General features: G+C 38.0%; 1 long non-coding RNA gene across 9 annotated transcripts in view; it reads right to left on the bottom strand.

Moving 5' to 3' along the window:
* LOC309615691 overlaps positions 1–11,848 on the bottom strand; it is a 132,997-nt gene that overhangs the window by 90,466 nt on the left and 30,683 nt on the right. For 6 of the 9 annotated variants that reach the window (XR_014236969.1, XR_014236970.1, XR_014236971.1 and 3 more), the window contains one exon: positions 987–10,524. The exons of 1 other annotated variant lie outside the window; for it this stretch is intronic. This is a non-coding gene — a long non-coding RNA (uncharacterized lncRNA). The remainder of the gene's footprint in view (positions 1–986; positions 10,525–11,848) is intronic. 2 more of the 9 variants (XR_014236976.1, XR_014236977.1) reach the window with 1 other exon arrangement.

The raw sequence follows: 11,848 nt of genomic DNA, 5'->3' as shown, positions 1-11,848 counted from the left end.
TTAGTTTGTTAGAGCATTTGAGCACACATTTTAATTTTCCTCTAATTAAAATGTGTAGTATTTTCAGTGTCATATTTAACTATTTAGAGTATGATTTCCACCTCGATGTTTTAATATCCTAGGCATCTGGTGTAATAATATTTTAGAAAATGTTTGGAATTTAAGAAATAACTTGTATTACTAATTTGTATAATCTATACCTGTGCAATGGAATATAAATATCACAAAGTTGTTTGACTAAAGGACTGTGTGTTGTTTTTCCCACATAATAAAACCAAAGAGTAATTTGGTTCTTAATATCTTGAGATATTTCTTACAAATCCAGTTCTCTATATACAGTGGGTAAAGTCAAAGTTTTTTTAAAAAATAAAAAACTTTTAAAGTAACTACATTCTTCATGGATGCTATTAAAGTAGCATCTAAGACTCAACCTTGAAAGACGCTGTTTAAACATTTTAGAATAATGCTTTGTATTTAGTGGAAGGGCTGTCATTAAACCTGAACTTTCCAAGGAACATAAAGTGCTTTCTTGAGAATGTCTTCTCACAAATGGAGCATTTTGAGTTATAGTGGTGATTCTTATATTTCTAAGGTAGTTTCCTATCTGAAATAATTTAGAATCCACCCCTATTTAAAATATCTAAGAGTAATTTCACTGTAAATTCCTGAGACAAATTCCAATTCTGAATTTAAGAAGTCAGAATTTTTAAAGCATCACAAACCCATAAAGGATTTAGTCTAGGAACCAGTTCTGGTCTAACAAGAATATTATTTGATTCCTGGCTCTTGGTTTCTTTTCAGTAATACTGTAAAAGGTTTAGGCTGGCTAGTCAGGTATTCAGAGATTGAGGATTTGTTTTAGAAGGGAATATATTCTAATAAAATGAGAATTGCTTTTCCTTACCTTCAGGGCTCTGAAATTTCATAGGTTTTATGGGCTATGAACATTTAGGAGCACATTATTAATTCATTCAGCAGATACTTACCGAGCATCCTTTATATGCCCGGGACATGGCATGAAGCACTGAAGGTATACCTGTGAAGAAGAAAGACAACTGCTGCCTTAGTGGAAACTCGCAGTCTAGTGAAAGGGACTGATGAATAACCAGCTAATTACAATACAGTTGTGATTGGTACTGTAATGGGGAAGAACGGGTCCAAGAGCTTTGGGAGCCTTTATGAGGGACAGTGAGATTTTTGGAATGTGCAGTGCATGGGACCAGGTAATAGAGGACCTTTTATGCCATCTTGAGGACTTCCTTCAATAGATCATGGACTGCTATTGAAGGTTTATATTTTGGAAGGCTGTGTTTTAGTTTCTGTTTTCCTATGGATAATAGTAATGCTCTATTCGTTAGGACAGATGAACTGCTGTAACAATCCTAACATCTCAGTGACTTCAAACAGTAGGATTTTGTCTGTTTTCATCATTACTCCAATGTGGCAAGAAGGCTCTCAGGGACTCACACTTGCTCATCTTGTAACAGTGCCAGCTTTGAATCCTCAAACTTGCCCTGGAAGGGGAGGAGCTAGAGTGGTAAATCCTGCAGGGGTTTATAGGCAGGCCTGAAAGGCACACATCACTTTTCCCTATTTCCATTGGCCAGAAGCTTCTCAGCCGTATGACCCCAGGCCAGATGGGAGATGGGGAAATGTAGTCATCGGGTGTGTCCAGGAGGAGGACCAAAATGATCTGCTGAACACAAAGCATTGTCTTTACCACAGATGGACAATTCGAATGAATGAATGAATGAATGAATGAATGAATGAAAAAACTCACGAGAAAATAAAGATCATCCATAATTCCATCACCCAGAAATAATCATAATAAGAAATTGTGTTTTTAAAACTGTATTATCTTACTACAATAGCAGCATACTCTTGACAGATTTGGAAAATATATAGAAACACAGGGAAAATAGAAATTATTCCCCCTACCAAGAGCTCACTGGAGTTTTTGTTGTTATTTTGGTCTATGCAGTTGACTTCTGTGTCTTTACTGTTTTACAGTCTTTTCCTCCACTTAATATAAGCACTTTACAGATCATTGAAAATTCTACATTTTAAAGGCTGCATTATATTTATTGTGGATGTGCTGTAATTTTCTAATAAGTTCTCTCTTGTTGGACGTTTCAGTAACGTATGACATTTTTACCATTAAAAATGCTGAGATGTATCCCTTATTTAGAGTCAGTTGAATAGGGGTGCCCCTCTCACCCAAGCTTGGTCAGGCAGATGTTGCCCAGGAGTTTTGGAACTCCAACTGAGATTCTGGGTTATACCCTTTGAACTCATGTGCCATGCCTGAGACTGCAGTCTTGGTGTGGGCGTGGGTGGGCTTGGGAAAATCAGAAGGCAAAGGAAGTGAGTGAGAAGGTGACATCATCAGGCAGGCACAGAGGACTGCCTGGTTTCCTGGTGGGTTAGGCGAGACTCAGCTGTACACGCGTCCCTGCCCTTGAGTTCTCTGCGGCACTCCGTCTTGTGTATGTGCGTATTTACCTAAGATTGCTCTAATCCAGCTCCTTTCCAGGAACATTGTATCCCTATTGCACGGTTGAAAGAAGAGCACACAAGTCAGAAGATTAAAATCTTTGCAAGTTGTTAGGACTGATCATGATCATTCATCGGTGACACAGCAGTAAGACTCTGGCTCAAAAGGTGGAAGAAAATGAAATAATAAGTGTGAGAGTGCTTTGTACAGGTCTGTACAGTTGTTGGCAGTTATGCTTTTTGTGAACCCTGATCTTATTTTTTAGTGCATATTTTTTAAATTTCTGCTTTTCCTGTATCCATTTTAGATTCTCAACACACATGTTAATAAGTGGGATGCAAAAACAAAACAAAACACAGTGTTCTAAATGGTATTTATCTCAAATAGCACAAGTGGGGTGTAGAATATAAAGAAACTTAAAGGCAGTTTAATAATGCTGATAACGAAAGCAAATGGATTATGGGGAGGAACAGGTCCAGATTCCACGTTTGAATGTGGTTATGTCATACTGGCTGAATCTATAACATTCCTCTAAGGGCACATTTAATAGTTTACTAGACACCCCCTCTCCACCTAGCAAAGAGTTTGTTGCCCAGAATTATGTAAATCCTACTCTGATGGACAATCTTTGCACGTTTAACTCTTTGAGACTCAGTAAGGGCTTCATATGTATCTTTATAAAAAGGACACAGGACATGTCCTTTTTATAAGGACATGTTGAATGTCTCATCCAAAGTCAATGTTAGCTTTCTTCTCTCTGGGTCTTTCTCATTCATGTATTACATGAGGAAGAAGCATGGTTTAGTCTCAACTCTCTCACTATTTATCATTGTTAGGCTTTTATTGAGAAAATATTAATCACAATTTAAGATTTAAAAATATATATATACTGTAGCCTTTATTCAGTGTGGACTCTTAATCCTTCCAGCCTTCTATTGCAGATTAGCCCTGAGAAGGAGATCAGTGGGAATGGGCTCTTGGGAGCTCAAAATCCATTTCTAAGTGGCATGAAATGAGAGTCCTAACTCTCGCATATATTTGTAAATAATTTGATGGGATTTCTATATTCAGTTTTAAACTTATATTTGTACTCACATTTTTACTGTAGAAGTCATATAATATAGAAATGTTGATGGTAAAAAGTGCCCCCTTTTTTCTACTGTCCTCTTCTCCAGTCCCATTCCCACCATTGTTAACAGTTTGCTGTGTAGGGTAATTTTTAGATGACCTTATTCTTGCCCTAGTCAGTAAGAAGATGAAAACACCTTCTTCTGGTCAGATGATGATGAGGTCTTACGTGTGTTCAACGGGGAGTGTGTTCAAGAAGCCCAAGCCAGAAACCCCATCCTCTCCCCAGTCACCAAGTCCTCCACCTCGCAGCGTCCTCCTGCTCTGCTGCACACATGGCTTAACATCCACTTTACCCCTGCAATCCACTCTTCATACTGCAGCCACCACAGTCTCTTCAAAACACAAATTTGATGTTTTCTTATAACACCCACGGCTTTAAAGCACTTTCACAGCTTTCCCTGGCTCTTAGGATAAAGAGCCAATTACTTAATGCTGCAGAATACAGCCCTAACCCACCTCTGCAGCCTCATCCTAATCATACTTCCCTTTGCTCTTCGCAATCTGTCACACTGGCTACCTTACCGTTTCTTGGTAAATGCTATTTTCCCTCTCTTGAAAATTATTCCCATTCATTCTTCACCATGCCCTTTCATTAGCTTCTAGTCAACCTTCAGAATTTAGTTCCCTTTCTCAAAGGAAACCTTTCCTGACGTGTTAGGAAAATTCTGTTTCATGATTTCACAGCATCACGTATTTCTCCTTCATGGCACTGAAAATGATTAAAATTTTATATTTTGTCATTGTTGCTTATTTGATTAATTCCCCCACTAGACTCCTCAATATCTTAATAGGGTGCCTGGCACATAGTTGGAGCACTTAATTATTTGTTTGGTGAATTAATCATTCCTCCCCATTCCACCTTCATTCCCTAGTCTTGACCACCATCGCCTTTATTATAGATAATATACCATTTCCCAGTTGTCTAGATGTCTCTTCCAAAATCTACGTTGGCCTTCTCAAATCTGTCCACTCTGGATCTTTGTGAGTTGGGCTAAATATAAATCTGATCATGTCTTTCTTTCATAAAGCTGCATTTAGGAAAAAATCCAAACTCTTTCCAAGCCCTAAAATTCTGCCCTCACGAAATTTCTCTTCACCACTTTTATGTTTTCATCCTAATCTCTTCTTCCTGTTCTGGCCTTCATATAAGCTGGTGGCCCTGCCTAAAATAATTTTCTCTCTCCCTGCACCCCTTCCTCCCCACAAACAAAACATTTAGTTAATTCCTACTCATCCTTTATATCTCGGATTAAAATTTTTCTCAGAAAAAGCCACTATACCTCTTTAATTCTAATAACTTCCATGTTATTTTATTATCTGTCTCCCCAAAACCTTCCATTAGACTATTAGCAAAGCTTACCACTGTGTCCTCTCTAGTTGGTGTGTAATAGGTCTTAACATTGAATGAAGGAATAAACTAACTTCTTGGTCAACTAGCTAGAAAACAAAGTTTAACATCAACTTTATTAAAACCAGAGTATTTTTGGCAGACAGTCTTCATCATTTGAATGGACAATTCAATTAACATTTATTGAATGAATGAGCTACATTTTGTGGATCAACTAATTCAGCTGGTGAGGGTTTTACTTGGAGGCTTTCATCCTGGCAGGCTCATTGTGCAAAGACATAGCCTTATTCTAAGTAAAATGTTCTGTGAGAGTCATATTAAAGTTTTTGTATGACAGAAGTGGATGACTGATATATATCCCCTAATGTTTCAAACCAGACTTACGTCTTTGTCCATGCTACGTCATTCCACTGAATTTGGGATCAGATGCTCTTCCACATTCAAAAGGATGCCAACATTCTTTAAAGTCCCAGTGATTACCAAAAGGGGGTGATACTAAGTTTAAAAACGTAGGAGGACTGTTTGGTTGTCACAAGGACTGGGGATGCTATTTGTATTTCCTAGGTGGAGCCAAGGATGCTAAATGTTTAAAAGCTGGGAGTCCTGCACAACAAAGTATTGCCCTGCCTAATTTGTCAATTATACCGCCGCTGGGAAGCATGGAAGGAGTCGCAGAAGAGGTTCCTGAATGCCAGAGATAAAGTTATCCATTAACACCTGACTAAATAGACCCACGCGTGGTTTCCCATTTGGGCATGAATACGGCAGCTTCTTAGAACGTTTCTTACAAAAAACATAATTAACCAAATACAAGTTTAGTAGCTGAACCCCACATATCTAGTTTTAACCAACTCCAGAGAACATTACACTTTGGTTAACCGTTAATTATCTGATACCCAACTCCTGTCACAAACCCAGCTGAGGCATCCAGGAAGGTGAGCTTATGAAATCTGAGAAGCAGTTATTTCTCAGGAATGAGTCTCTAGATTCTATCCTTGGAGCTAGTTGTCACTCTAGAAAGCTACCTTGAATGCCTTCTTAACTCCCCATAGAAATGCCTTCATAGAACCACAACGATATTCTCTTGACTTTTGTTGAGGATCGATAGAAATAAGAATGAGCCAAAAATGTCTCTTCAACTTTTATAAAGGTTTTATTGAAAAAAATTGTAATATTTTTAATCTAAATATTCTTATCTAAATATTCTTTAATGTTAGGAAAATTTTTTTCTCATACTTGCTGATATTAGATAATAGGACTAAATTATTTATTTCCCTTTTGCCTTGATTGCTGGGAAACTCAGAGCTCCCATTGTGCTCAATTAGATTAATTGCTTTTAGCCTAGGTTTTCCTGTAGTATATAGCGCTTTCAGTAGTTGGCTTATATTCTGTTGTGTATTTTATTTTTTATTTTTTTAACATCTTTATTGGAGTATAGTTGCTTCACCTGTTGTGTATTTTAGATAAAATTTCCATGCAATAAAATGTACATGTGTTTAATACAGTGAATTTTGACAATTTTGTATGTCTGGCTTTAACAATCATCAGAACAACTTCGTTACCCCAGAGAGTTCCCTTGTACCCCCTTCCAGTCAATTTTTCCTCCATATGCTGCAACTACTTTCTGATTTCTATGACCATAGATTAGTTTTTGGCTGTTCTTGAACTTTACTTGAATGGAATCAGAATTTGTAATCTTTTAGTCTGGCTTTTTTCACTCAACATAACGTTTATGATATCCACATTGTTGCATGAATCAGTACTTCTTTTTAATTGCTGAGTAGTATTTTACTTTTAAAAATATACTGTAATTTGTTTATTTCTCCTGTATATGGATATTTTTGTTGTTTCCAATACTTGGCTATTATGGATAAAGTTGGTATGAATATTCATATACAATTCTTTGTGAATAGCTCATGTTTTAAAATCTTTGTTTAATGATTTCATTATGAAAGTATCTTTATCGGAAACCTCACATCTGGATGGGGGGGGGGCGTGAAAATATAGCAGTGCCCGTATGATTAGATTTACAGTCATAAACACTAAAAACAACTTACAAGTTTTAGTTTCCCATTGTTTTAAAATTGAAGGCCCAGCCAAGTATGTAACTTATCCCTTCAGATAAACTTCTGCAATTTGAATAACTTCTCTTTTAAATTCACCTTAAGCTATAGGTTGCTATCCTTTCACATCTTCATTTTATTTGTCCAATAGGCACACCAGATTTAACATATTCAAAGCCAAACTTAATCCCCCACCCCCTGTCAAAAAAAAAAAAAAAATCTAGCCCTTCCACATTCTCACCTCAATTCTCTTCCCAGTTGCTCAGGCTAAAAGTGTGGCGTCATCTTTGATTCCTCTCTTTTTCATAAACCTCGCACCTAAGTCGATTAGCAAACCTGGTGTGCTCTACCTTCAAAATACAGATGATCAGGAATTCATCCACTTGTCACTCTCTCTACTGCTAACATACTAGTCAAAGCCACTGTCATCTCTTGCTTGGATTAGTGAAATAGCCTCCTAACCGGTCTTCCTGCTTCTATTATTTGTCCCTAGAGTCTATTCTAAACAGAGCAGCTAGAGTGGTCCTTTCTCCATCTCAGTTACGTCAGTCACTCCTCTGCTTCAATCCAAACATTTTCATTCAGAATAAAAGCCAAAGTTCTTATGATGGTCTACAAGGCCATAAGTAATCTGGCCTCCCAGGACCTTTCCTTACATCATCTACCTCTCCCCTTTCTCGTTCCTCTCCAGTCTCATGGCTGCCTCACTTTCCTTTGAACTCCCAAGAGCAGTCCTGCCTCAGAGCTTTTACGCTGGCTGTTTCTGGGCCAGGAATTCCACTCCTCCGACCTCCAGCCCCTACCTATAGCCCAAGGCTCACTGCCTTACTTTATCCATGTCTCTACTCAGCGTCACTTCATTAGATAGGTCTTGCCTGATCACCTTTTCTAAAGTGAATCCCACCTCCACCCTCAGTGCCAGCAATGTCTATTTGTATTGTATTCTTAGCCCGACCCAGGCCAGACCACAAAGACTGCTTCAAGTTTGAGGATGGGCAAAAATGATGACAAGAACTTGACTGAAGATTCCTGAAACAGCTAATAAGCAATGCAAAGAATAAATAAGAAAGTGACTGGGGACACTTGCCCACAGCCCCTCTTGTTTTCTCATGGAGGCTTCTCTGGGATTTGGTGGTCTCCACAGCCCACTTGGAGTGAGAGGTCCACTAGGTAGAGGAGCACAGAACTGTGGGCTTTGCCTCACGCACCTCCTCTCACCCCCCAGCCATTCAACAACCAGAAACAACCTATACTACCTTATCATTCTGCTGCGAAGTGAGACAGATCATCAAGGCTTTGTGCCTGGGTGTCCTTGTGGCTTTGGCACTCTTGCCTTATCTATGCCTGCACTCCAGTAGTGTCTAAGAGTTTTCTAGCCTGCCCTGTTAGGGGCCATGAATTACCACAATGCCTTACTTTCTCCATGATTCTTATTATCACCCAACCTATTATATATTTATTCTGTGCCTATTTGTTGCTTGTCTCCCCAAGTGAAATGTAAGTTCATGAGAACAGAGATTTGACTCTTTTTGTTCACGCTGTATGCCCTCCCCAGTACCTAGAATAGCACCTGACACATAATAATAAATATTCACTGAATGAATTTTGTTCAATGTATTTAACGTGGTTCTATGTAGTCTCCTAAATAATTGGCATCACTGTATACACTTCAGTGGCTGTTGATATCAAACGAAACCTCTCTTTTTGCTTTTTTCTTTCCTTTGAGTTTCAGAATGTTATTTAGGGGTTGGAATGGCCATGGGAATGTAAGTTGCATACACCTCACACTTGGCACTGGTTTTGCTGCCATGTTAGGAAAGTGAGCTGGGCATTGGGTTTTCAGTAGCCGGAGTATAAGAAAATTTATTTTCTTATTTAATATCTAAAGTTCAAATTACCTCTAATCTAGGGACCTCTTGAATATGATAATGCTGATTCACACTGGAGAATAAAAGATGGCAAAGAATGTATTGAAATTCAGACTGATTCACAAGTAAAAGGCCTCTTGGAAGCAACATTCTGAGAAAGGTCCCGCTTGCTCAAAAATCTGAATGTTTTGGGGTCTGAATGAGTGTGAATGGTACGGAGACTCAAAATAGAAACTCTAGCTTCTCATTGATTCAGTCCAACAAATAATTTTATCAAAGGTCTAGTATATCAGATACTCCCTTCAAATATGTAATCCTGACTGTGATCTATTTTTTTTTAAGTCAACATCGTCTCTATAGTAAAATATTTTCTACTAGATGACCGAGAAAATCCAACTCCCTGGTGGTCAATAAGTAGCATTCAGTGAGCACCCATGTGTGTAGATTACAGCACTAAGCTCTGACCTAAAGGAGTCTGCAATTTCTATCTGCCTGTGGGTATTGGTTGAAAGGAGAATGATAAGCTTGCCTCTCTTTCCCTGTAAGTCTCATTGCTTCCAGTGGAAGAAAAGATGTTGACTAATAAAACTGTTTTATACATCATCTCTTTTTGTAATACAGAAACAACTAAAATTTCTTTTGCAGATTTTGATAGAATATTTGATATTGACCTAATACCAGTTTGATATTACATCAGCTCATTTTGGAGCCAAGGTGGATCTCATGCCTGGGAGGGTAGTGAATCTTGTATATCTGACTCATCTTCCCCAAATACTCAAAGACCATGGTCAGGAAGATGGTTACTACGGCTCTTGTAAGAAAAGGGCATTCCACACCAAATTCTGGTCAGAAATAATAAATATGGAAAACGGAATAATCAGCTTTTTAAGAAGCCATGTATAGGGACTTCCCTGGTGGTCCAGTGGTCAAGAATCCGCCTTCCAATGTGCAGGACATGGGTTTGATCTCTGGTTGGGGAACTAAGATCCCACATGCCGTGGAGCAACTAAGCCCGTGGGCCGCAACTACTGAGCCTGTGTGCTTTAGAGCCCTGCGCCACAACTAGAGAGAAGCCTGTGGGCCGCAACGAAAGATCCTGCATGCCGCAGCTAAGACCCCATGCAGCCAAATAAATAAATAAATAAATATTAAAAAAAAAAAAGAAGCCATGTACACATAAAAACTGAATGTGCAAAGTCAAATATTCATGTGGCTCCTGTGAAGGGCTTTGCTAAATTAAACAAGTCTGGAATAGATTAACTCTAGGCAGAGGGGTTTGGCCAAGGATGAGGAGGCCCAGCTCTGGTTGATCACAGAGCCACACAAACAAGACAGATAAGGAGAATTTTTTTTTTTAATATTTATTTATTTATTATTTTATTTATTTATTTTGGCTGTGCCGGGTCGTAGTTGAGGCACACAGGATCTTCGCTGCGGCATGCAGACTTCTTAGTTGCAGCATGCATGTGGGATCTAGTTCCCTGACCAGGGATCAAATCCAGGTCCCCTGCACTGGGAGCACGGAGTCTTACCCACTGGGCCACCAGGGAAGTCTCAGTAAGGAGAATTTAAACCAGCACAGAAAAGTCACAGATAGAAAGAGTTCAAACCAGAAAAACCCTAAACAACAAAACAAAACATACAAACAAAAAAAACACAAGAAAAACACAAGTTAATTGGCAGAAAATTCCTTGTTTCAACTCTGATGACTGTCAATGCAGTTCACTTAGAACGATGAACTTGAGACCAGGTACGACCCCTTGACTAGTTATTTCACAAAGAATCAATCCTTAGAAAATGGAAGGTCCTTTCTTCTGTAAGTCATGCCTTACCCAGAAGTCACAGGCTTCCTGGAATGCCTATTAAAAATCCAAGATCTCCTGGAAATGACTTTGAAACACAATTTTCAATATTATTGACCCACCCAGCCATTCCTAGATGTACAGATTGTACAGTCACATGCTGTGTGACTGGAACAGAGGACCAGGAGGAGAGAGCAGGAACAGAAGAGACACTTTTGCTATTGACCACTACTTTTTGTCTTTAAAGATCACATACGTCTTTGACTTTTAATTATGGAAAATTTCTAATACAGACACAAAAGTAGAAACAATAGTATAATAAATTCTCATGAGCTCATCACTCAGCTTTACCTGTTAGCAATATTTTCTTTTTCATTTCATCCATCTCTCCCTTATTTTATTTTATTTTTATTTCTGTAGGAGTATTTTAGCAACTCTCAAACATTATTATCATTTCACCCATAAATACTATATCTTTCTTTTTTTAGCAAAAATCACAATACTGTTATCCCCATCCTCAACAAAATTAACATTATATTTTTTTATCATCTAATATATATCTAAATCTATGTTCAGATTTCCTCAGTTGGCTTAAAAATGGCTTTTGATAGTTGGTTTGTTTGAATTGGGATTCAAGGAAGGTCCACACTTTGCATTTGATTGCTATATCCTTTAAATCTATTTTATTTATTTATTTATTTTAACATCTTTATTGGAGTATAATTGCTTTACAATGGTGTGTTATAAATCTATTTCAATTGATGAGTTCATCTCCCCTTTTCTACCCTCCTGACGTTCATTGATTGAAAATTTGGGTCAAGTGTCCTGTAGTATCTCCTAAATTCTGGATTTTTCTGATTGCATTTCCATGGTGTCATTTAAAATTTTCCCATATCCCCTATATTTTTTGTAAACTGAGTTAGATTTGGAGAAAGAATTAAATTCAGGGTTACTTACTTACTTATTTTGGCAAGAACACTTCATTAGCTGTGCTGTAATCTTCCTATTGCATCATGTTGGTAGGAAGTGATAGCTTGATCAATGGGTTCAGGTATGTTTCTATAATTTTATTTAAAACTCTTAATTATAATATACTACATTCACTGTGGAAAAACTAGAAAATGCAGATAGCAATAAATAAG

Source organism: Balaenoptera borealis (genome assembly GCF_965194805.1).
Source record: "Balaenoptera borealis genome assembly, chromosome: 18".
Lineage (NCBI taxonomy): Eukaryota > Metazoa > Chordata > Mammalia > Artiodactyla > Balaenopteridae > Balaenoptera > Balaenoptera borealis.
The sequence above is the reverse complement of the archived record's forward strand: the minus strand, read 5'-3'. Positions and strand labels throughout refer to the sequence as shown.